Genomic DNA, 24,433 nt, shown 5'->3' with positions numbered 1-24,433 from the left:
ATCGCTCGCTCGCTCGTTCGTCCGCCTGGACCGCCTCGGCACCACTCTGGAGGTCCGGCTGCGCCCAGCCACTGCGGTGATGTCATCAAGACGAAGTGGCTTGGAGGCGAAGTGCTTTTCAGTGCTTTTCTGTGTGTCTGGCATTTAGGTAGATAGCTGGATGTCCTAAACGCCAGACGCTCAGAAAAGCACTGAAAAGCAGCTGCTGTTGGGGACTGCGGAGCGCGAGCTGGCGGAGCGCGCTCAGGAAGGCGGGGAATGGGATCACGTGTGCTGGAGGCTGAGGCAGCCTCAGCCTCCAGCACACCTGGTCCCATTTCCCGCCTTCCTGATGACGTCACCAGCCTCACCAGCCATAAACCTCACCGCACGTCACTGCCTACAAGTCATATCAAACCATATATTTTAAATCAAGTATATTTATATATATATATATTACTATCATCATACCTCAGCCTTCATTTGACTATAATTGTTTTTACATCCCTTTATATAAAATATTCCAAATTTAAAGCAAGACCACATAATGGCATTCCATTAGCTCTTCCCAATATCATATTGGGATCCCGAGAGATGGCATGCGAAGAAGATACTTCTTAGGGGTTTCTTACAGGGGTTTTTAAATCAAATTTTAAGGGGGGCGGTGGGCTTTGGTCGGATGGCTCAGACAGGCTTGGAGGGGAGTCTGCCAGGGCACAGGCCAGAGCTAACTAATGGGTGCGGGTTGGGAGTGCTGGGAAGGGTTGGGATTCCGGGGGAGACATTATGCCATTCCATTGGGGGGTTTACCATCTCTACTGTTTGTGGGAGAGGCAGATATGGTGGGGGCTGAGGGCCAAATTATGTTCGGGGGATGTGGGTTCCCTGTTTAAGAGCGATCGCGCGTTCCGACCCTCATCGCTCTTCTCGCACCCCCAGGTGCTTGGGATTACAGAACCCTGGTCTCTGGCTGGTGTCGCTTAATGCTAGGTCCATGGTACATAAGGCTCCCCTCATTTAGAGTCTCATACAAGAGAGTAGAGCAGACAAGGCGTGCATTATGGAGACCTAGTTGGGCCATGAGGGGGGTGTTCCCCTTAATGAATTATGCCCACCAGGCCTCCGGGCGTTTTACCAGCCAAGAGCCCAGGGTGGGGGCGGGGTGTGTGTGGCGGTGGTTATTAGGGAAAGTCTTGGACCTCAGGAGGTCACTGTGCCTCAGATAGGCGGGTGTGAGTCCCTTTTTGTGAAATGGGGCCTTGGAGTTCAGGTGGGCCTTTTTGTTACGTACCTGTCTCCCTGCTACATTTCATTGGCCCTGTGGGAGCTGCTGGATATGTTAGCTGGATTGGTGGTTGATTTCCCCAGGTTTATGATCCTGGGGGATTTCAATCTGCCTTCCATTGGCGAGACATCTGAGTCAGCTCAGGAGTTCATGGCTTCCATGATGGCTATGGACCAAACTCAGTTAATTCAAGTCCCCACCCATAACAGGGGACACACGCTCGACCTGATTTTTGTCTCTGGGCAGTGGATGAATGATCTAGATTTAGGGGATATTTCTATCCAACCCTTGTCATGGTCTGATCATTTCCTCATCAGGCTTGACTTCCATACTGCTACCCCTCGCCGCAGGGAGGTGGAACCAACTAGATGGTTCCGCCCCAGGTGCCTGATGGACCCTGAAAGGTTCCTGATGGAGCTTGGGACTTTTCCTGAATCCCTTGTTCATAGCTCGACTGAAGCCCTAGTGGAAGCCTGGGATAGTGCGGCCACTGGGGCCTTGGATCTCACTGTGCCTTTGCGGCTTCTGACCCGGTGTCGATCCCGGGTAGCTCCCTGGTTTACCGAGGGGCTCCAGGAGATGAAACACCGGAAAAGATGTCTAGAGAGTGGTTGGAGGGCCATCCAGTCCGAATCTATCAAACACTAGTAAGAATTCATATTAAATCCTACTTAGTGGCGATAAAAGCGGCAAAATGGCAACATTTTTCCGCTTTTATCGCGTCCGCAGATAACCACCCAGCCGCCCTGTTCAGGGTGACCCGCTCCTTACTTAACCAAGGAACTGGGGAAGACCCCTTGCAGGGTAGGGCTGAAGAATTTGTTCAGTATCTGCAGGATAAAATCGCTCAGATCCAGACAGGCTTGGACTCTGACTGGGCAGATTTGGGTGAGTCGACAGGGATGAATCTTGTGGAGACTATCTGGGATGAGTTTCACCCTGTGATTCCCGAGGGCATGGGAAGGATTATGGGGAGATTCAGTTCTGCCACTTGTGTGCTGTACCCTTGTCCCTCTTGGTTAGTTTCGGCTTCCCGGGAAGTGACACAAGGCTGACTCCAGGCAATTATCAACACTTCATTGAGAGAGGGGTTCTTTCCCACCACCTTAAAGGAGGCGGTGGTGAGGCCCCTCCTTAAGAAGTCTTCCCTGGACCCAGCTTCTTTAGCCAACTATCTTTATAGCAAAGGTTGTCGAGAGAGTGGTAGAACGTCAGCTTCCCCAGTACCGGGATGAAGCTGCGTACCTGGATCCGTTTCAGTCAGGTTTCAGGCCTGGGTACAGCACGGAGACTGCATTGGTCGCATTGGTTGATCTCTGGCGGGCCCGGGACAGGGGCTGCTCCTTTGTCCTGATCCTATTAGACCTCTCGGCAGCTTTCGATACCATCAACCATAGTTTCCTACTGCGACAACTCGGGGGTTGTGAGTGGGGGGCACCATTTTATGGTGGTTCTCCTCCTACCTGTCAGATCGGTCACAGTTCGTGTTGACTGGAGGACAGGGATCGACCCTGAGGTGCATCACTTGTGGGGTGCCCCAGGGGTCAGTTCTCTCACCCCTCCTGCTCAACATATATGTGAAACCACTGGGCGAGATCATCCGTGGTTTTGGGGTATGGTATCTTCAATATGCTGATCATACCCAACTTTTCATCTCTACCCCAAACCACGCAAACGATGCCCTCGACATGATGTCCCAATGCCTGGAGGCTGTGCGGATCTGGATGGGGAGGAGCAGGCTCAAGCTCAATCCCTCCAAGACTGAGTGGCTGTGGTTTCCATCATCCCAATTTGTGTATCTTGTTCCAACTTTGATGATAGGGGGAGAAATTTTAGCCCCCTCAGAGAGGGCCCACAATCTGAGAGTCCTCCTGGATATGTGGCTTAGTTTAGGCAATACCTGATGGCCGTGACCAGGGGGGCCTTTTACCAGGTTCACCTGGTACGTCAGTTGCGCCCCTTTCTGGATCGGGATGCTCTGTGCACAGTCACTCATGCCCTCGTCCTTTCTCGCCTGGACTACTGCAACGCTTTCTACATGGTGTTGCCCTTGAAGAGCACCCGGAGGCTTCAGCTGGTCCAGAATGTAGCTGCGTGGGTTATCATGGGGGTACCTAGGTGCTCCCATGTTACACCCCTTTTAGGCGGCCTGCACTGGTTGCCGGTTGTTTTCAAGGTGCGATTCAAGGTACTAATTATGACCTTTAAAGCATTCCATGGCTTAGGCTCAGGGACCACCTACTGCCACCAGTAGCCTCCAACCGTCCAGTGCGATCCCACAGAGTTGGCCTTCTCAGGGTGCCGTTGGCCAGACAGTGTTGGCTAGCAACCCCTAGGGGGGGGAGCCTTCTCTGTGGGAGCGCCTTCCCTCTGGAATGAGCTGCCCCTGGAGCTTCGCATAATCCCCGACCTCTGGTCCCTCCAACGTGCCTTAAAAATTGGCTTTTCCAGCAAGCTGGCCTGGCCTGAACAGAATAAAATAAATGATTAATTTAATTGTTAATTTTAATCTAATTTTTAAATTTTTATTGTTAATATTAATTACGTTTGTTTTTGGATACTTTATTTAATTTCCTTTTTAACTTTTGTAATATGTGTTGTTTTTTTAATGTTGTATACCACCCTGAGTCCTTTGGGAGAAGGGCAGCATATAAATCCAATAAACAAACAAACACTCTTTCCATTTCCAACCATGCTCAGTTCACTGTCAGTATCAACAATTTTCTTGTCTCTTTGTTTATTTTTTCCTTCAGTTTTTAGAACTCTGACTTCACTTTCTTCATTTGATGAACATCCTCAATTTTTCCATCAAATTTTCCTCTTCTAAAATCTATGTTCTCCAATATCTTTTCAATTCTCTCTGTTACTTCTAATAATTTTTGAATTTCAAACAATTTTTTGCAATGTTAAAGTTTCTTTTTCGTGTTGCGCCATTCTTCCAACTTGTAAACACCGCCACTGTGGCATTCAAAACTTTTTATTAAATTTAAAACAAGTTCATTTATAAGCTTTCAAGACAAGGCTTTGTTTTCACTCCACTCTACCTGCCAATGAAGCTCCCGAGAAGCACCTGTATAAACAACCCGTGCTCTTCTCACTATCACTCTCTGTAAACAAGCTGAGGAACCTTGAAATGCAAAATCAAATGATCAAAGAGAAAAAAGAATAGACAATATTTCCAAGCTTTCCAAGCCTCCAGCCTCCAAGTGGCAGTGTTACTTCCTTTCCCTCTGTTATTACAGCCCTCTTTGTATTCCTTTTATATCTTCTTTATATTCCAGGCTTTAAAAAAAACAAAATTCTAAAATGGAGCAAAAGAAAAAAAAAATCGAATCCAGCATTATAAAAATAAGGAAAAAGATTTTAATCCATAGGTATAAAAAAAAAGAATATAAAAAGTAGTAGAAGAAAACCTAATCCGTTCAATTTAAAGAATAGGAAATATTTGCAAAAGTTCCATCGTAAAAGAAAAAAAAGGATAACACTGTCTAATGTAGCTTAATTTCACCAATTGTTCTCTTCTGTTTTCAAATTTAATTTATCTTTAATTTTTTGGGGGTAGTCTCTTATAATAATAAGATTTCCTCACCAGATGGACACACTTTCTCTTTCCGTTTTCCTTCCGTTCCAGAGCTGTCTCAACTTCAGCAGTTTCAGTGGCTGCGCTTCTATCACCGGCAAAAAGAGATTCTCCTGGATCAATCAGGAACTTTGCAGTGTCCCTGAGATCAGCAGGACATACTCTTCCCTATCACCATCTCTTCTGGGATGGTTTAGGTCCAAAAGGACCGTCCAGTGGCAAAAGTATCATCTGTGATCTTGGAGTTCCAAGATCGCACACTGTGTCGTTGTGACATCAGTTCCTCCTCCAACCATATTCCCTTTGGGATCTTTGGCCTGCCACACTTTCTATTATTCTACTATGCCATTTCTATTGTGGGAAAATGGGAGGGGGGGATGGTATGGAGTATTTAGCCAAAATAAAATTCCTTTCTAGAATCCAAGGTCATTCTTTGTCTCTACACTTCTGCACCTGACCGGAACTGGTTGGGTGGAACGGCCAGCATGGCAGTGGAAGATTGGACCATGTGATGGACTTGTGGGTATGGAGGCAAGATCTTGAACTTTCAACTGGATGGGGAAAACCAGGAAGCTTTTAGATTCGGGTTTTCCCAGATGTGCCAACATGGCTCTCTTAATAAATTGGAACTTTGAGCAATACTTTGCCTTGGACTCTGATTTAATTTTGGATGCTATTTGGAACCCTGACAGTATTAATGTTATAGTTATTAGCTTGTTAAGTATGTTAAGATTTGCTATTGGTTTTTCTTTGGCTTTGCTTGTTTGGAATTGTTACCCTGACACGGCACTGTCTTTTCAATAAAGTGTTTTTTTAAAAAACCAACTCCTGGTCTTCCATCTAGAAAAGAATCTAGACAACCTTGGAGCGTTAGCTTCCAAACACAGTATTGCATCTTAACTTGGGGTGGTTGTTCCCATCCCCAAAGGCAGATTCTTTCCTCTTCTGATTAGTTCTTCTACACAGTTTTATGTATTTATTATCTTTATTAATAAATCCATCCATCTCACTGTCAAGTGACCATGGGTGACTTACATTATCAAAACTATAACATAAAACAATGAGTACGTTAAAAAAGTAAGTGCTTAAAAATGAGGACGTTGTAAGTTAACAAAACTGGGTAAAAGGGATGGATATGTAAATGGGATGGGGTGGAATCTACTCCTAATCTACTAAACAATTCCAGAGTGGGATGCTCCATTGGGCCCCCAAACCAGGTTTCCAGGGCCTTTCAGAAGGCCAAGATGGAGGGACAGCCCTCACCCTGAGTGACACAATATTTCAAAGGCTGAAAGTCACAGCAGAAACAGTTCTTTTCCTTGACTCCGCCAGGCAGAATTCCTTGTCTGATGGGGTTTACCTTGCCTTCCTGATGGAGCAAGTTCAGTTGGTCAGTCCTATTTTGTATTTTATAAGGCCTTTCCTAGAGTTTTGTATGATAAATGTTACATATGGGCCTATATAGCACAGACTTGCATGTCTCCGCGGATTGGTTAGCCAAACGCAGGAATTTTAAATGGCTGTCATTGGCCAGCTAGTCTGCCTGAGCTCAATAAATGGTGAGCTCCAGCAGCCTGCAGTGGCAATACAGGAAATAAAAAGTGCTGAAAGTTTCTCAAGCCTCCCGTCTCTTCTTCCTGCGCTGATCTAACATTAAGAATTTTTTTTAAAAAAACTTCTTAAATCAATTTCTTAAACATCCATGTAAGAAATCATAGTTAGAGATATGAATAATTCCTGAGTATATTTAAGAAGAAAGCAGTGGATACTCTTGTATGTATAATTAAAAATTAGACAGCCCAAGTTTTTCTAATTAAAAGTGTGTAAATAAAATGTATTTGTTCAAATAGTTCTATTTAGCATAAGGAGGTAAAAAATAGATACACAAAATGCATTTATTGAAGTTTACTAGGTATGACAACCAGAATAGTGCTCTCCCTAATAAGGCCTTGTACTGTTCTATAGGATGTTATGTAATTCATATATGAATCTAGTGATTGTTTAATTTTTGGGTAATACTAATAGAGAACTGAATGTGCGCGCATGCGTACGTGCGTGCGTGTGCGCGCGCGCGCACACACACACACACACATAAAACATAGTACTTATAACTATGCATAACTCTGGCAAATCAAGAAAATGCTACTATATTTGAAGAATCAGTTCTCAAATTGTTTGACAATATATTGGACCAGATAATAAAACAAAATGCCAGACTTTCAATAAATAATATGTATAGATAGATGGATAGATAGATAGATAGATAGATAGATAGATAGATAGATAGATAGATAGATGATAGATAGATAGATGATAGATAGATGATAATATATAGATATGGATATGGATATGGATATGGATATAGATATATAGATATAGATATAGAGATATAGATATAGATATAGATATAGATATATTTTAATCCCCAAGTATACCCATGACAATATATTTGTTTATTTTCCTAGAATTGTAATCTTTATATGTTACCTAGAATGCTTAATAGAAGAACAGAATGAAAGGAAAGAGGGAATAGAGTAGAAATAAAACACACCTCTTTCTTATTTTTATATTTTATCTAGGATCCTTCAATGGTGCCTTGTCAACCCTGCATGCCCATGAATTGGCTTCTGTAGTCATTAAAGAATTGTTGGAGAGGACAAAAATTGATCCTAAAGAAGTATCTGAAGTTATACTTGGACAAGTATTGACTGCAGGTATGAACTTGATCAAGCATTTATCCGGAATTTTGAGCTGGGTTCCATTTATGGTCTCTTTTCTTGCGTTTATGTAATGCGGAAGCTACACACACATAGAGAGAAAGAGAATGAATTACAGTTCTTTAGTTTTACTTATTTTGAAATTGTACTTTCTTTCCTCCCATATGTTCAAGGTTTCAATCTCCCAAATTAGCAATTTGTGTAGAAATGTCTAATGTTCCTGGAAATAGCAGATGAAACAACTTTGACGTTTCCTTCTTATTCTTGCATAGATTTTCCTTCTGCCATTCCATTACTTGTTGCAACCAGGGACGTGCAGTCAGGGGAGGCAGGGGAGGCAGAGCCTCACCTCTCATCATGAAATAATATATAATATATAATAATAAATTGTAATATATATTTGCTCCCATCCTTTTTACACGGTTCCCGCTAAGCTCCGGTAAGGAGAAGAGCTTTTGGGGAGTGAAGAGGAAGAGGAGGGAGGAGGAGGAGGAGGAGGAGGTGTGTGCGTGGGGCGGTGCCAGCTGGGCAACTGGCAGAGGCAGGAGGGTTCTCGGAAGCGCCAATAACCTTCCTGCCTCCGCTGTACTTTGTGCGCTCCTCACGACTGCAATAGACGTCCAGAAGTGGCAGGGGCTGCTGGGCTGGAAGCCCAAACCCCATTAGCCACAAAAGCTGCTTCTGGACGTCTATTGCAGTCGCATGGAGCGCGCGAAGTCCAGCAGAGGCAGGAAGGTTCTCGTCGTTCCCCAGTCGCTTTCGTGGCTTTGTCATCAAGACAAAGTCCGGGAGCGCCGACAACATTTCTGCGTCTGCTGGACTTCATCTTGATGATGTCGCCGCAGCTCCCGGGATGGACAGAGGTAGCCAGAGTGGCGCCAAGGCCGTCCGGCGGGCGAGTGAACGTGGATCAGGCTGCCTGATCCTCCATCGCTCGCTCGCTCGTTCGTCCGCCTGGACCGCCTCGGCACCACTCTGGAGGTCCGGCTGCGCCCAGCCACTGCGGTGATGTCATCAAGACGAAGTGGCTTGGAGGCGAAGTGCTTTTCAGTGCTTTTCTGTGTGTCTGGCATTTAGGTAGATAGCTGGATGTCCTAAACGCCAGACGCTCAGAAAAGCACTGAAAAGCAGCTGCTGTTGGGGACTGCGGAGCGCGAGCTGGCGGAGCGCGCTCAGGAAGGCGGGGAATGGGATCACGTGTGCTGGAGGCTGAGGCAGCCTCAGCCTCCAGCACACCTGGTCCCATTTCCCGCCTTCCTGATGACGTCACCAGCCTCACCAGCCATAAACCTCACCGCACGTCACTGGTTGCAACAGAAGGGCTTCCAAGTATGAGCGCATAAATCAGGGAGGAGAGTGAGTGGTGGCAAACAAGGACAGGAATGTAATGAAGAAGTCGTGGTCCTTTCTTTTCCCACAATTCTGCGTGTGTTAAATCACCCACGTGACAGTCTGTTTTAACTTCCTGTACTGTTGGCCATCCTTTTCCTGCTTCAGATCTCCTTCTAGTATTTTCCCCTTCTAATTTAGCCTTCTCCAGTTTCATGACCTGCATATGTGCTTCTCTATGAGAGTCAGTATGGTGTAGTGATTAAGGGATTGCACTAAAGGTGAGGAGATCCACCTGACCTATTTCTCAGTTAGAAACAGAAACTATTTGGGTGATTTTGATCCTATGAATGCAGACCAGCCTTAAAGCAAACATTCACATTACGATGAAGGTTAAAAGCAAAAACAGAGCCATACACTGCCTTCACCTATCCACAGCAGTGTTGAATACAGCCCAAAGGCAATGAAGGTCAAACTAAGAAAACAGAGAATTAAATAACTTGAACAATTAAGACATGGGCATTGAAATGAAGAGTGAAACATTCATTTTTACAAAGCAGCACCTGGAAACAAGAGGTGGGTTATCAGTTTGAAACTAAAACTGGTTATGAGTAATTTACAGGCAAATAACATGGGCACCCGTCTGTCTGTCACTAAGAAGTGATGTAGGAGAATGAATGTAAAACCATTTAGTATAGTTGTTCCTGTGTGTTTATTTCTGTAGGTGCTGGCCAGAATCCTGCTTGACAAGCCAGTGTTGGGGCAGGGATTCCATACATGACACCAGCTTGGAGTTGTCAAATGGTATGTGGATCAGGCCTGAAAGCCGTATGGCTCGGAGCTCAGTCTATTATGACAGGAGATTCCAGTATTGTGGTGGCTGGTGGTATGGAAAACATGAGCAAGGTAAGGCTGCTTGATGTTCAGAGAGGTTAAGGCTTGCCGCTCCAAAGACGCTTATGCTGAAAAGGCATGGAAATGTGATTCCCATGGGAGAATTATTGCATTCAAGAAAGCTGTACATTGAGCCTTTAGAAAGAGTGACTTCTTTCTCACAAGCTACATCTGCAACCCTAACAGCTTGGTCTTCAGTGGGCTGAGGCTTGACATAACTCCAAGGTTCCTTCCAATCTCATTATTCTATAATTGCACCAGTGGTGGGTTTCAAAAATTTTTGGAACCTCTTCTGTAGGTGTGGCCTGCTTTGGGGGAGTGACTTGCTGGCCATGTGACTGGGTGGGAGTGGCTTGCCAGCCATGTGACCAGGTGGGAGTGGCTTGGCAGTCATGTGACTGGATGAGAGTGACTTGGCAGTCATGTGACCAGGTGGGAATGACCAAGACAATGTCACTGAATTCTTTGCCCCAATGAATGATCTACAAAAAGATATAAAAAAGGAATGTTATTATTTTGTGTACTTACGCTACTATATTAAGGATGAAACAAGCACACAAAGCAATAAAACAGCTACTTACATAGGAAAGATGACTGTCCTAGCGGTCATACTCTGTTGCCTCTTCATCCTGTTCAATAATACTAACTGCAGAAGAACTAAAACAATATTGGACTCAGTTGTGGTTGTAAGCTGAGGACTACAGTACAGGTAACAGAAGCGACCTCTGTTTTCACCCAACAATGTACAGTTTTTCAGGAAGGATGTCCCCCAACTGCTGTGCTCTGACCCCCTTTTTTCACTTTAAACCAGGGGTGTCGAACCTTGGCATTTTAAAACTGGTGGACTTCAACTCCTAGAATTTCCCAGCCAGCTTTCCCAGGAGTTGAAGTCCACATATCTTAAAGTTTCCAAAGTTAGTGCTTTAAATCAGACCTGGCTGGAGCCTTGAGTTACATTTGTGAACAAGACAGACATTTTTAACATGAAATTCCAAAAGAGTCCAATCAGAGAAAGGAATATAAACATAATGTTTATTTATTTATTTTTCAATTTCTATGGCCACCCATCTTGAACAAGTTTACATAATGCTAATAACCCTTACATAAAATTAAGCAATGAAGCTTCATGCTCTTCTCCGGGAGCACCGAGAACCTTTCTGCTCCACTGGACTTTGTCTTGATGACGTCGCCGCGCCTGCGGGGTGCGGAAGGGCAGAGGTAGCCAGAGCCACACCAAGGCAGCCCGGCGGGTGAGCGAGCGAGTGAGGATCAACAAGCCTGATCCTCCCTCCCTCCCTTGCCGGGAAGCTCGGAGAAGAACGCAAAGTCCAGCAGAGGCAGGAAGGTTCTCGGCGCTCTGGGAAGCCGCAAAAGCGACTGGGAAGCGCTGAGAACCTTCCTGCCTCTGCTGGACTTAGCACACTTCGTGCGCTCCTCAGGACTGCAATAGATGTCCAGAAGCAGCAGGGGCTGTCGGGCTGGAAGCCCAAACCCCATTAGCCACAAAAGCCGCTTCTGGACACCTATTGCAGTTGCAAGGAGTGCACGGAGAAGAGCGCAAAGTCCTGCAGAGGTAGGAAGGTTCTCTGTGCTCCCGAGAACCTTCCTGCCTTCGCCGGTTGCTGGTTGCCCAGCTGGCACGGCCCCGCCCACACTCCTCCTCCTTCTCTTCACTCCCCAAAGGCTCTCCTCCTTCTTACCAGATCTCAGTGGGAGCCAGGCACAAGGGATGGGAGGAAAACCACATCTTGGAAAACGTCACTGGGAAGGGAGGCGAGAACCAGTGGGGGGTGGGGATGCCCTGGAACAAACATGCTTTGCTGGTGGCCATGCATCCTACGCAAGTTCGGGGAGGTCCTAGGAGGCCAGCCGCGCCGCACAAGCTATCGCCCATGAGCAGCAATGGAACAGGCGGGGCAAGCGAGCGAGGGAGGGCGGGGCAAGCACTTCGTGAGGAACCTCTTCTAACTGGTACAGTAGATTTCTGGTGGCTCTTCTATCAAACCAGTTAGAACCGGCAGGAGCCCACCCCTCAATTTCACCATATCAAGCCCAATTTGAGATGCTTGTTGGCACACAAGCTTAAGCAGAATTATTAAACCACAGTTTGTTAAAGAGGACATGACTCGATGCCAAAACAAATCATATATGAACACCACAAATATCTAAAACTTTGAGTGATAGAATTGAGTGGCTCCATACACACACACACACTGGGGAGGGGACTTACATGACGGAAACATACACAATCAAGAAGAAAAAATGCCATTGTTGGGGTTTCCTTCATGCTGATGGCATTTGGACATTGGCCTGATATTTCATATTTGAATGGCACAATTTCTTCTGAAACTTCCTTGACAGAGGCCAAACAGTTCTTCTGATCCTTTGTTGATTCTGCTAAAAAGTAGCAGGGAGATTAGTGTGCATATAGTGGATGTGTGTACTTCTTTCAGCTGCATATGCCTCTAGTCTTAAAATGAAATATTCTTTAGTTTATTCCAAGCCTTTACAATATGGAAGCTTCTTTTTTCTTACATTCCTTCTCATTCTTACATACCATGTGATTCTTCTAATAGAAAATATCAGGGATCGAAGCCGAGACCTCATGCATACAAAGCATGTGCTCTACAACTGGGTTGGGATACCTTCTCTGTATTATATTTACTTGGCTGATGAATGGAAGGGTCATACAGTGAGAATGGGTGCCCCAGAAGTTATTTCCATCCATCCATGAAAGCGAGAAAGTTGCTTTCAATGCCCTTGTTGTTGTTAGTTGCGAAGTCGTGTGACCCATCATAACCCCATGGACAATGTTCTTCCAGGCTTTCCTGTCCTCTACCATCCTCTGGAGTCTATTTAAACTCAAGCTGACTGCTTCAGTGACTCCATCCAGCCACCTCATTCTCTGCCGTCCCATTCTTCTTTTACCCTCAATCTTTCCCAGCATTAGGCTCTTCTCCAGTAAGTCCTTCCTTCTCATTAGGTGGCCAAAGTATTTGAATTTCATCTTCAGGATCTGGCTGTTAGATCTGGGCAACGAGAGAACAGACTGCGGACACGAAGTGACTTAACAACTCTTTATTTGTAGTAGTAGTGATCCAGCTTGCTCTGTGGCCGGAGGGTTCCCCTTTTATAGGACTCGGGTACGCCTCTCGACCAATCAGAGCGATACCTGTTTCCCGCTGTAGCAGCGGACCAGAGAGGAGACTTCCTACGATATATGTTAATATCTAACACCCCTCCCCTCTTAGACGGAACATTGCGGTTAGTTATGTAGTCCTTAAAGTATGTTGGCGTTTGCCTTACTCGGGTGGAGCGTCGCAGTTCGGGTTGGTCAGAAGTAGTTGCAGGATCGGTTGCTTTCTCTGTTTCGAGTTCGGGGGTTTTCAGGCTTTCGTTGCTTGGGCGTTCGGGAGTTTGCTCGCTTACGTTGCTTGGGGGTTGTTCCGTTTCGCGCTCGGCTTCTTGTTCTGTCCTGGGGTCGTAGGTGTCGTAGTTCTCTGTGTTGGGGCTCTCGAGTGGCTGACTTTGCATTGGTAGGTAGCTCTCGTTCTCGGTTCGCAGGTCTGAGTGTGCCAGGCGACCCCGAAGTTGATTGATGTGCCTTTTCCAGTTCCGCCCATCTTCCAGTTCTAACAGATACGATCGTGGACCCGTGATGCCAATGACCCTTGCCGGCATCCACAATGTCCCCCCTGCATAGTTGTGGGCGTATACTGAATCCCCTATGCTAAAGCTCCGAATTTTGCTTGTGGAGTCTGGGGGTGCTGTGGCAGAGTAATTTGGGTGAAGACGGTCCAGGTGAGACCGTAGACGGCGGCCCATGAGTAGCTCAGCGGGGCTCCTACCCGTCGTTGCGCTGGGGGTAATGTGTTGGATTAATAGGTAATGGTCAATGCGTGTTTGCCAATCACCTGGACCCATCCTAGCGAGGGCCTCTTTTGCGGATCGCACCATTCGAATTGCATGGCCGTGAACTGGGGCCCGTTATCGGAGACCAGGAGGTCGGGCAGGCCATGAGTGGCGAAAAGTCGCCGTAGAACCTTAATGACTGCTTCTGCCGTGGTTGAAGTCATTAGGACTACTTCTAGCCATTTGGAGTATGCATCCACAACTATAAGGAACGTCTGACCTTGAACTGGCCCTGCGAAGTCGATGTGTATTCTCGACCAGGGTGCTTTCGGCTTCTCCCATTCTGTGGCGGGCGCTTCCGGGGGTGCTGGTCTCGATTCTTGGCATGGATCGCAAGTGGCCACCCATTCCTCTATCTCTTTGTCCATGTTTGGCCACCAAACGTAACTTCTTGCTAATGCCTTCATCCTAACAATTCCCGGATGACCAACATGTAATGCATTTAACACATTTCTACGTAACGCATAAGGAATAACAACTCGATCCCCCCACAATAAACAACCTTGTAACACTGAGAGTTCGTCCCGTTTCGACCAAAACACTTTGAATTCCGGGCCCACATTGCCCTTCGGCCACCCCCTCCAAACCCAAGTTTGAACTTGCTTTATTATATTGTCTTTAGAGGAGAACCTTGCAACGTCGCAGGAAGAAACCGGTCCTGAGTCCAAACAGTCAATGAGCAGCACCGGTACTTCGGGAGTGGGGTCTGGGAAAAGGTCCGGTAGAGGGCAATGGCTGAGTGCGTCTGCGTGTCCTAGAGTGGAGCCCGGTCGATGAATTAACTTGTATGAGTACGCAGCCAGGAAAACAGTCCACCTGGTCATGCGTGGAGAAAGGGAGACGGGAGTGGGGCGGTTTCCCACCAAAAGTCCCAACAGCGGTTTGTGATCTGTAATCAGTTCAAAATCGCGGCCGTAGAGGTATTCGTGGAAACGTTTTACTCCAGCTACAGCAGCTAACGCTTCCCTGTCCATCTGGCTGTAATTCCTCTCGGCCACTGAAAGAGTCCTGGAGTAGAAAGCGATGGGTGCTTCGTTCCCGTTTGGCATCCTGTGGCTGAGGACTGCGCCGACTCCAAAAGGTGATGCGTCGCAGGTCAATACCAGCGGTAGCGTCTGGCTGTATTGGACTAACAGCGAGTCAGTGGTGAGCAGGCGCTTTACTGTGGCGAAAGCTGCTGCTTCGGATCGTCCCCATCTCCATGTTGCATTCCTCTGGAGTAGTCAATGTAATGGCTCAGCAACGGTCGCTTTCTGTCTCAGAAAAACGCTGTAGAAGTTAAGTAGTCCGAGGAGGGCCTGCAACTCGGTCTGATTTCGTGGTGTGGGGGCGTCCTGGATCGCCTTTATTTTCTTTGAAGTGGGGTGTATTCCCTGGCCATCGATTCTATATCCCAGGAATTCTACGCTAGGCACGTTAATTTGGCATTTCTCCTTTTTTAGGCGGAGGCCCTTTTCTCTGATTCTGGCCAAAACAGTTCTGACTCTTTTTAATAGTTGCTCCTCGTTTGCAGCGGACACCAAGATGTCGTCAAAATAGGGGACGACTCCCGGTATCCCTTGCAAAAGCCGTTCCATGACGCTCTGGAACAGACCTGGAGCAATACTCACACCGAATTGTAGCCGGTTGCATTTGAATGCTCCTCTATGCGTCACTCTAGTTTGGGCCTCCGCTGTGGCGCTATCCACGGGCAACTGCTGGTAAGCTTGTGCCATGTCTAACTTAGCAAATATTTTTCCTGGCCCCAACGAATGCAATAGGTGTTGTACTACAGGCACAGGATATGCGCTTTGTTGTAGCGCGGCATTAATTGTGCATTTATAGTCCGCGCAGATGCGGACTGATCCTTCTGGCTTGACTGGGGTCACAATGGGAGTTTCCCAACGCGCGTGATCCACCGGGTCAAGGATTCCTTGCTCCACTAACTTATCTATCTCCTTATCTGTTTGACTGGTCTGTTTGACTGAAAGCATTCAGAGAGATGATGGCAACCCAGGAGAGCCGAGCGGCCCGAATTGCGATCTAGGGGACGCTGAGCTCCAAACTGGCCGGCGATTGTTGAATCTAGACCGGCGAGAGGGCCGCGGGAAGGAGAGCGAGGCCCGAGGGAGGCCCGAGAGACCCGAGGCGCCGGAGGGAAGAAGGGAAGGAGAGTGAGGCCTGAGGCGCCGGAGGAAATGGAGAGTGGAAAGATCGGCAGAAGGGCTGCAGGGAGGCCGCAGGGAGGCCGATGCAGCCCCCCCGGGCCCAATAACAACGACTATGGGTGACCAAATGGACGGAGGACTATTTATAACTATGGCAGGCCATGGAACGGAGGCTTCGGAACATCAGAGGCCCATGCAGAAGGTCTGACCCTGTACTTTGCTGTGCTCACTACTACCCACCCACCCCACTCATTTACCTCCACTCATTTACCACCTACTTATTATGGGCTACCCGCCCTACCGCCTATTACGAACTACCCCTTAGCTGCAGCCTTTTATTCACCAGCTGGCTATTTTATTTCCATCAGCCCATCATTTCCATCTAGATGTGGACTATCTCCATCAGCCTATCCCCTTGCCAGGACTATCCCCTTGCCAGGACTATCCCCTTAGTGGGAATTGCGGCTGCTAATGCATATTAACATCGACAGCTCCCACTTGATGAACTTGGCCCTGTCCAATATGTTATATACGAGGCTAGACCTGCTACAGCTACGAGAGTCCCCCCTCTCGCAGTTATGGCCTCCTGCCCTTTCAAGGGCCCACCTTGAGGACGGGTTCATTAACCCAGAGAGGTGGAGGAAGCACACATTGAGGGGTTTTTTAATTAATTGTTTTTTAAAAATTGTAAGGGGTTCCAGGGATGGGGGGGGGGACAGGTCAGGAGTGATGGTAGAGCCAGGCATCTAGGTGTGGTCGAAGGAGGAGGGAGCGGAGTGGGGGAGGAGAGGGAATATAGCATTCCTGTGCAGGGCTCTTTGATACCAACGGTCGTGGGGAGGGGCAGGTGCGAGGACAGATCAAGAGCGCGTAGTCAGTTGGGAGACCGGGGTTTTTGGTCATACCCGGTCGTTTGTACCAACCCCTGCATACTAGGTGGTGAGGATCTACAGACCCAAGGCCTGAGACTGCTGTTATGCAATGCGAGGTCCGTTGTTAATAAGGCCCCACTCATCCACGATCTAATTTTGGAGGGGGAGCCGGACCTCGCAGGAAAAAAAGGCTGTTGGCAAATCCAAATTTAACCCTACAAATAGCACTAAACGAAGCAAGGGCATCCGAGTCAGCGGAAAGATCATCGGAAAGCATACAACGCGGGTTCAACACAAGCCAACCAGCACCCAGACAAACCAGAGTCCACTACGAGGACACCAACCCCGACTTCGAGGATCCCGAGTTCGAGGACAGTCACCTGATGCGGAGCAGTCACATGAGGCCTGGGGGGAGACCCGGATTCCGTTTGCCGCCCTGCGCAAGCTGCGGAGGGAATCACCCCCGGTCTACCTGTCGGTTCAGGAACGTTGTTTGTTCACTCTGCAACAAACTTGGGCACATCGCACGAGTGTGCCGGAGCGGAGTCCCTGCCTCACGGCAGCCACCTACGTACCGCCAACAGAGGCCCAACCCAGGGGCTTGGCGAAACCAAAAAGGGCGCCCAGAGAGAAATCCACAAGTGTTTACCCAGAGAGACAATTCCCAAAGAGCTGAAAGGGCGTATTCCCAGAGAGATTATACACAAAGAGCTGAGAGAGCGTTCTACCAAGACGCTCAACGAGAGTATTTTCAGGATACAGATGCTGAGATAGAGTTGACCCAGAGAGAGGAATTGCGAACGTATCTCACCACAATAAGTCAGGTCCGCACCAAGCGGCCTAAAAAGCTGAAAGTCACAGTCCTCTTGGAGGGCTCTCCTTGCGAGCTGGAAGTTGACACAGGATCGTCCTTGACGATCATTTCATGGGCCTCCATGAAAAAGGCTATCCCTAGCCTCAAAAAGAGCCAACTACGCGCACCAGACATACTGCTACGAGACTACCAGGGGAACCGAGTCCCCATCGTGGGCCAAGGCATGTTCCAAATTCGCTTCAAGGACATCGTAGCCCAGCTGCCCGTGACGATCGCCAGCGCTCCGTTACAGAACCTTCTAGGACTAGATTGGTTTGAAGCCTTGGGGTTAGAAGTCACCGGGATCAACGCCGTGGAGAACAGCAGCGCTGAACAGATTTTTAAGGAGTTCGAGGATGTGTTCAGCCCCGGTCTTGGTAAGTATGTGGGTAAACCAATTTCATTTAATTTAGACCCCAAAGTGGCGCCAATCCGACTTAAACCGAGACGAGTGCCTTTTGCACTCCGCCCAAAAATAGATAATAATAATAATAATAAATTTGAATTTATTAGCCGCTCCCTCTCCACACAGGACTCGGGCGGCGTACAATAAAACATATAACACATATAACATATAAAACATATAAAACATAAACATATGTGCAAACACATAAACATCCAAATACACACATATACAAAGACATACATGCACGGAGGAGGTAACAAATTACATCACATTTGGACAGTTAAAAATCACCATTAAAATACCCCATTAATAATAACACAATTTAAGAATTTAAAAGGACTGTCAGGAGGAGTAAGAAAAAATTTACGGTTGAGCCAGGCCAGATAATTGAAAGAGGTGGGTCTTCAGCTGTACACGGAAGGAGCGGAGATCGGAAGTAATCCTGATGTCACGGGGGAGGTCATTCCACAGGGCTGGGCCCATCACAGAGAAGGCTCTGCTCCTGGGTGTCGCCCCCCGACACTGTTTAGTGGACGGCACCCGAAGAAGTCCCTCTCTGTGTGAGCGGATTGGTCGTAGGGATGTATGGGGCAGGATGCGATCCTGCATGTAACTAGGTCCTGTGCCATGAAGCGCTTTAAAGATCGTAATCAAAACCTTGAAACGCACTCGGTAGACTACAGGAAGCCAGTGCAGCTTGCGCAGGAGAGGTGTTACAGGGGAGTATCTAGTCCTCCCCATAATCACCCGCGCGGCCGCATTCTGGACCAACTGCAGTCTCCGAGTGCATCTCAAGGGAAGCCCCATGTAGAGAGCATTGCAGTAGTCCAGGCGAGACGTCACCAGCGCATGGGTGACTGTGCGTAGGGCATCCCGGTCCAATAAGGGGCGCAATTGGCGCATCAGGCGAACCTGATGGAACGCCCCCCTTGCCACGGCTGTTACATGGTCATCCATGGACAGCCGGGCATCCAGGAGGACGCCCAAATTGCGCACCCATTCCACGGGGGCCAGTTGCTCGCCCCCAATGGCCAGAGATGGAAGCAACTGGTTGAACCGGGGGGCCGGAAGCCACAGCCACTCCGTCTTGGAAGGGTTGAGTTTTAGTCGGTTGCCATCCATCCAGACCCGTACGGCCTCCAAACACCGGGACATCATTTCAACGGCCTCGTTGGGGTGGTTCGGGGTGGAAATGTATAGCTGGGTATCATCAGCATACAGATGATATCCCACCCCAAAACCACGGATGATCTCGCCCAGCGGTTTCATGTATGTGTTGAACAGGAGAGGCGAGAGCACCGACCCCTGTGGCACCCCACATGTGAGGGGGCTCAGGGTCGATCTCTGCTCCCCTGCCAACACACGTTGCGTCCGGCCAGAGAGGTAGGAGCCAAACCACCGTAAAACGGTGCCCCTGACTCCCAGCCCCTCTAGCCGGTGCAACAGGATACCATGGTCGATGGTATCGAACGCCGCCGAGAGATCTAATAGGACCAGGATAGAGGAACAACCCCTATCTCTGGTCCTCCAGAAATCATCAACCAACGCGACCAAGGCCGTCTCCGTGCTGTGCCCGGGTCGGAAGCCGGACTGGCGCGGGTCTAGAAAATCATTCTCCTCCAGGTGACGTGGAAACTGTTGTGCCACCACACTCTCTACAACCTTCGCTAAAAAGGGAAGGTTGGAGACTGGACGATAATTGACTAGATCCGTTGGGTCCAGGGAAGGCTTCTTGAGCAGGGGCCTCACAACCGCCTCTTTCAAGGCGGCCGGCAGAAACCCCTCGCCCAACGAAGCGTTCACTAGGCCCAGGAGCCAGTCGCGCGTAACCTCCCAGGATGCCAGTACAAGCCAGGAGGGACACGGGTCCAATAAACATGTGGTAGGTCGCAGACGTCCACGCAACCTGTCCAAATCCTCGATGGCAACCGAGTCAAACTCCTCCCAGAATGGTCCCTCAAGACTCGCCTCGGGCGCCTCCACTGGACCACTGAAAGGGGCCCATCCCATCCGGATTTGAGCGACTTTGTCCTGTAGATATTTCCCAAACTCCTCTGCTCTGCCCTGTAAAGGGGCTTCCCGCGGCCTCTCAAACAAGAGGGAGCGAGTCACCCGAAACAGGGCGGCAGGGCGGTTATCTGCGGACGCAATAAGAGCGGCACAATGTTGACGTTTGGCCGCTCTTAGTGCCACAAGGTACGTCCTCAAATAGGCTCGTGCCTGTGCTCGGTCAAATTCGGAACGGGAGGATCTCCAACGACTCTCTAGGCGTCTCTTGTGGCGTTTCATCACCCTTAGCTCCTCGGTAAACCAAGGAGCCAGGGTGGTTCGTTGCCGCAGGAGAGGCCGCAAAGGCGCCACTTGGTCTAGGGCCCCGGTAGTCGCACTATTCCATGCGTCTACCAGGTCCTCCACCCGGGGGCGGGTCAGGTCTACAGGAGGTGGCCCAAGCTCCGTCTGGAACTTATCTGGTTCCATCAGGCGCTTGGGGCGGAACCATCTAATACCTTCCGGTTCCGCCTCCCCGCAGCGGGGGGTAACACCAGGGAAGTCAAGTCGGAGAAGTGAGTGATCTGACCATGACAGGGGAATAATAGTTGAATCCCCTATTCCCAGATCACTCGTCCACTGGCCAGAGACAAAGACAAGGTCCAGCGTGTGGCCTCCCTCGTGAGTAGGGCCCTGAATTAATTGGGTCAGGTCCATGGCTATCATGGAAGCCATGAACTCCCGAACCCCCTCAGACGCTTCTCCCATCGACGGCAGGTTAAAATCCCCCATCACTAAAAGTTTGGGGGTCTCAACCGCCACCGATGAGATCAGCTCGAGGAGTTCAGGCAGGGCCGCTGATGTATAGCGAGGAGCCAGGTATACTATCAGCAGGCCCAACTGCCTCCCTGGGCCCCATCTCACGACAAGTGACTCACACCCGGATGTCTGCGGCACAGTGAACTCTCTCGGCTCCAAGTCTTCCCGGATAATCACTGCTACCCCACCGCCCCTTCCCTGGGCCCGAGGCTGGTGAAATGCTCGATAACCTGGCGGGCACATTTCCACGAGGGGTAGGCCTCCCTCGTGGCCCAACCAGGTCTCATGTGACTGCTCCGCATCAGGTGACTGTCCTCGAACTCGGGATCCTCGAAGTCGGGGTTGGTGTCCTCGTAGTGGACTCTGGTTTGTCTGGGTGCTGGTTGGCTTGTGTTGAACCCGCGTTGTATGCTTTCCGATGATCTTTCCGCTGACTCGGATGCCCTTGCTTCGTTTAGTGCTATTTGTAGGGTTAAATTTGGATTTGCCAACAGCCTTTTTTGTAGCGAAATGTCTCTTAACCCACAAACAAATTGTGCCAGGATATGCTCGTCCAGATCCCTGAACTCGCAGTTAGTTGATGCCTTACGTAGGGCTGCAACGTATTGATTGATTGATTCTCCCGCCTTCTGGTTCCTCGTGTTGAATTCCTGGCGGCAAACGTGGCGGGAAGGTTTTGGCGCGTAATGAGTCTGTAGAGTCTGTTGCAACGCCGCCCATGATACTGCTTGTATCGGAGTAGGTGCGGTTAGGTCTCTGGCCGTATTGAAGACTTCTTTTCCACAGTATCCGAGGAAGATATTTTTCTTGCGTGCGTCGGTTATCCCCGTGTATTCGTTCGCTTCGAGAAAACACTCGAACCGAATCATGAATGCCTCCCATTCGTCATTCGCTGGGTCGAATGGAGCGGGGGGAGTGTGCATCGCCATTTTCCTCGTTTGAATTTGCCGCGCTGCGGTGTCCTGAGATGGCTGCCGGAATTTCTGCCGAATTCCTGGGCTGGATCAAATCCGGAGATTCTGAAGTAGCGTTCTTCGTCCTATCTGTCTCTCGATCCCACCTTCGTCGCCAATGTTAGATCTGGGCAATGAGAGAACAGACTGCGGACACGAAGTGACTTAACAACTCTTTATTTGTAGTAGTAGTGATCCAGCTTGCTCTGTGGCCGGAGGGTTCCCCTTTTATAGGACTCGGGTACGCCTCTCGGCCAATCAGAGCGATACCTGTTTCCCGCTGTAGCAGCGGACCACAGAGGAGACTTCCTACGATATATGTTAATATCTAACACTGGCCTTCTAAAGAACAGTCAGGGTTGATCTCTAAGACTGACAGGTTTGATCACCTTGCAGTCCAAGGGACTCGCAGGAGTCTTTTCCTGCACCATAGTTCAAAGTCTTCAATTCTTTGGCACTCAGCCTTTCTTATTGTCCAACTTTCACAGCCATACATTGCAACTGGGAACACCATAGCCTTGACTATACACACTTTTGTTGGCAGGGTGATGTCTCTGCTTTTTAGTATGCTGTCTAGATTTGCCATAGCTTTCCTCCCCAGGATCAGGCGTCTTTTAATTTTTTGGCTGCAGTCCCCTTCTATGGTGATCTTGGACCCCAGGAAAATAAACTCTGTCACTACCTCCATTTCTTCGCATCTATTTGCCAGGAATTGAAAGGGCCGGATGCCATCATCTTAGTTTTCTTAATGTTGAGCTTCCATCCAATGGTAGCACTCTCCTTTTTCACCCGCATCAAGAGGCTCTTTATTTCCTCTTCACTTTCTGCCATTAGAGTGGTATCACATATCTGCATATCTGAGGTTGTTGATATTTCTCCCGGCGATCTGAATTCCAACTTTTGATTCATGTAGCCTCACCTTTCACATGATGTGCTCTGCATCTAAGTTAAATAGGCAGGGTGACAGTATACAGCCTTGCCGGACACCTTTCCCAATTTTGAAGCAGTCAGTGGTTTCGTTTGCAGTTCTCACTGTTGCTTCTTGACCCGCATATAGATTTCTCAAGAGACAAATAAGATGGTCTGGTAGTGCCATCTCTTTAAGAACTTGCCACAATTTGTTGTGAACCACACAATCAAAAGATTTTGCATAGTCAATGAAGCAGAAGTAGATGTTTTTCTGGAACTCCCTAGTTTTCTCCATGATGCAGCATATGTTGGCAATTTGATCTCTAGTTCCTCTGCCTCTTCAAAAACCTGCCTGTACTTCTGGTAGTTCTTGATCCACATACTCCTGGAGCCTAGCTTGTAGGATTTTGAGCATAACTTTACTAGCATGTGCAATGAATGCAATGGTGCAGTAGTTTGAACATACTTTGGCATTGCCCTTCTTTGGAATTCGATTGTAGACTGACATTTTCCAATCTGGTGGCCGCTGTTGAGTTTTCCAAATTTGCTGGCAAATTGAGTGTAGCACTTTTACTGCATCATCTTTTAAGATTTTGAATAGTCAGCTGGAATACTGTTACCTCCACTAGCTTTGTGTTGCTCAGATTTTCTAAGGCCCATTTGACTTCACATTCTAGAATGTCTGGTTCTAGGTCAGTGACCACCCCATCGTGGTTATCAGGGACATTAACCTCGTTCTTGTATCTTGTATCTTGTATTCTTCTTCTGTGTAATTTTGCCACCTCTTTTTAATCTCTTCTGCCTCTGTTAGGTCCTTGCTATTTTGGTCCTTTATCATGCCCACCTTTGCATGAAATGTTCCCTTCATATCTCCAATTTTCTTGAAGAAATTCAATGTCCTAAATGTATTAAATTGTTTTTCGCCAGGCTCCTCATGTCATTCATCTGCGTGATGGGGTGAAGATGGGGGAAGCCTCTTTGCAAGACACTGTTATCATAGATGCCTTGACAGATGCCTTCTGCGGTTGTCACATGGGTATTACAGGTAAGCCACATAAAAATTAGCATTTATAAGAAAATTGGATGAAAGAGTGTCCCAGCTTTATTTCACACAAAAAGGAAGAGTGGAGAGAAAGCAAGAATTATAAGGATGGGATGAAAAATACTGAGCAATTTCCAGCTTCAATGTAGGCTTGCCAGGTGTAATTGCAATGAATCCCAAATCAGGCGAACCTGTAGTAGCAGTGGCAGGAGGCTCCGCCCATCCGCCCAGACGCTTCTGTACATGTACAGAAGCGTTGCACATGCGCGGGAGTGCACACGAACCGGTAATAAAAAAATTAGCAACCCACCTCTGCCCTGTACTCACACACGGCAAAAGCATGGAAATACCTACTTAAGAGCCGTGGAGGCACAGTGCTGAAGGCTACTTCTGCTGACTGCCAGCTGCCAACAGTTCAGCAGTTTGATTCTTATGGGCTCAAGGTTGACCTAGCCTTCTATCCTTCCGAGGTTGCCAGATTGTTGGGGGCAAGATGCTGACTCTATAAACTGCTTAGAGAGTGGGTTGTAAAGCGCTGTGAAGCGGTATATGGTGTTTAAGTGCTATTGCTATGTCCATACATGTATGATCTAAAAAAAAGGCAAAGACACAGAAGCTCTATTTAGGGTCACATTCCCCAGGCAAAGAGCCTCTCCCAGGTCATCATTGCACACTGAAAGCCAGATTGGCCCAATGGTTACTAGTATGTTGCACTAAATGCAGAAGGTCCAGATTCTAATCTATCCT

The 24,433-nt window shown here is 48.2% G+C and overlaps 1 pseudogene across 1 annotated transcript in view; it reads left to right on the top strand.

The window, feature by feature from the left end:
- Positions 1-24,433, top strand: part of LOC309387557 (acetyl-CoA acetyltransferase, cytosolic-like) — a 31,279-nt pseudogene that overhangs the window by 5,785 nt on the left and 1,061 nt on the right. The window contains exons 2-4 of the transcript XR_014176855.1: positions 7,424-7,558; positions 9,615-9,796; positions 23,572-23,689. The product of XR_014176855.1 is annotated as an acetyl-CoA acetyltransferase, cytosolic-like (transcript). The remainder of the gene's footprint in view (positions 1-7,423; positions 7,559-9,614; positions 9,797-23,571; positions 23,690-24,433) is intronic.

The sequence above is a fragment of the Natrix helvetica genome, assembly GCF_964273705.1.
Source record: "Natrix helvetica genome assembly, chromosome: 2".
In the NCBI taxonomy this organism is placed as follows: Eukaryota; Metazoa; Chordata; class Lepidosauria; order Squamata; family Natricidae; genus Natrix; species Natrix helvetica.
This window is presented reverse-complemented; position numbering and strand designations above follow the sequence as displayed.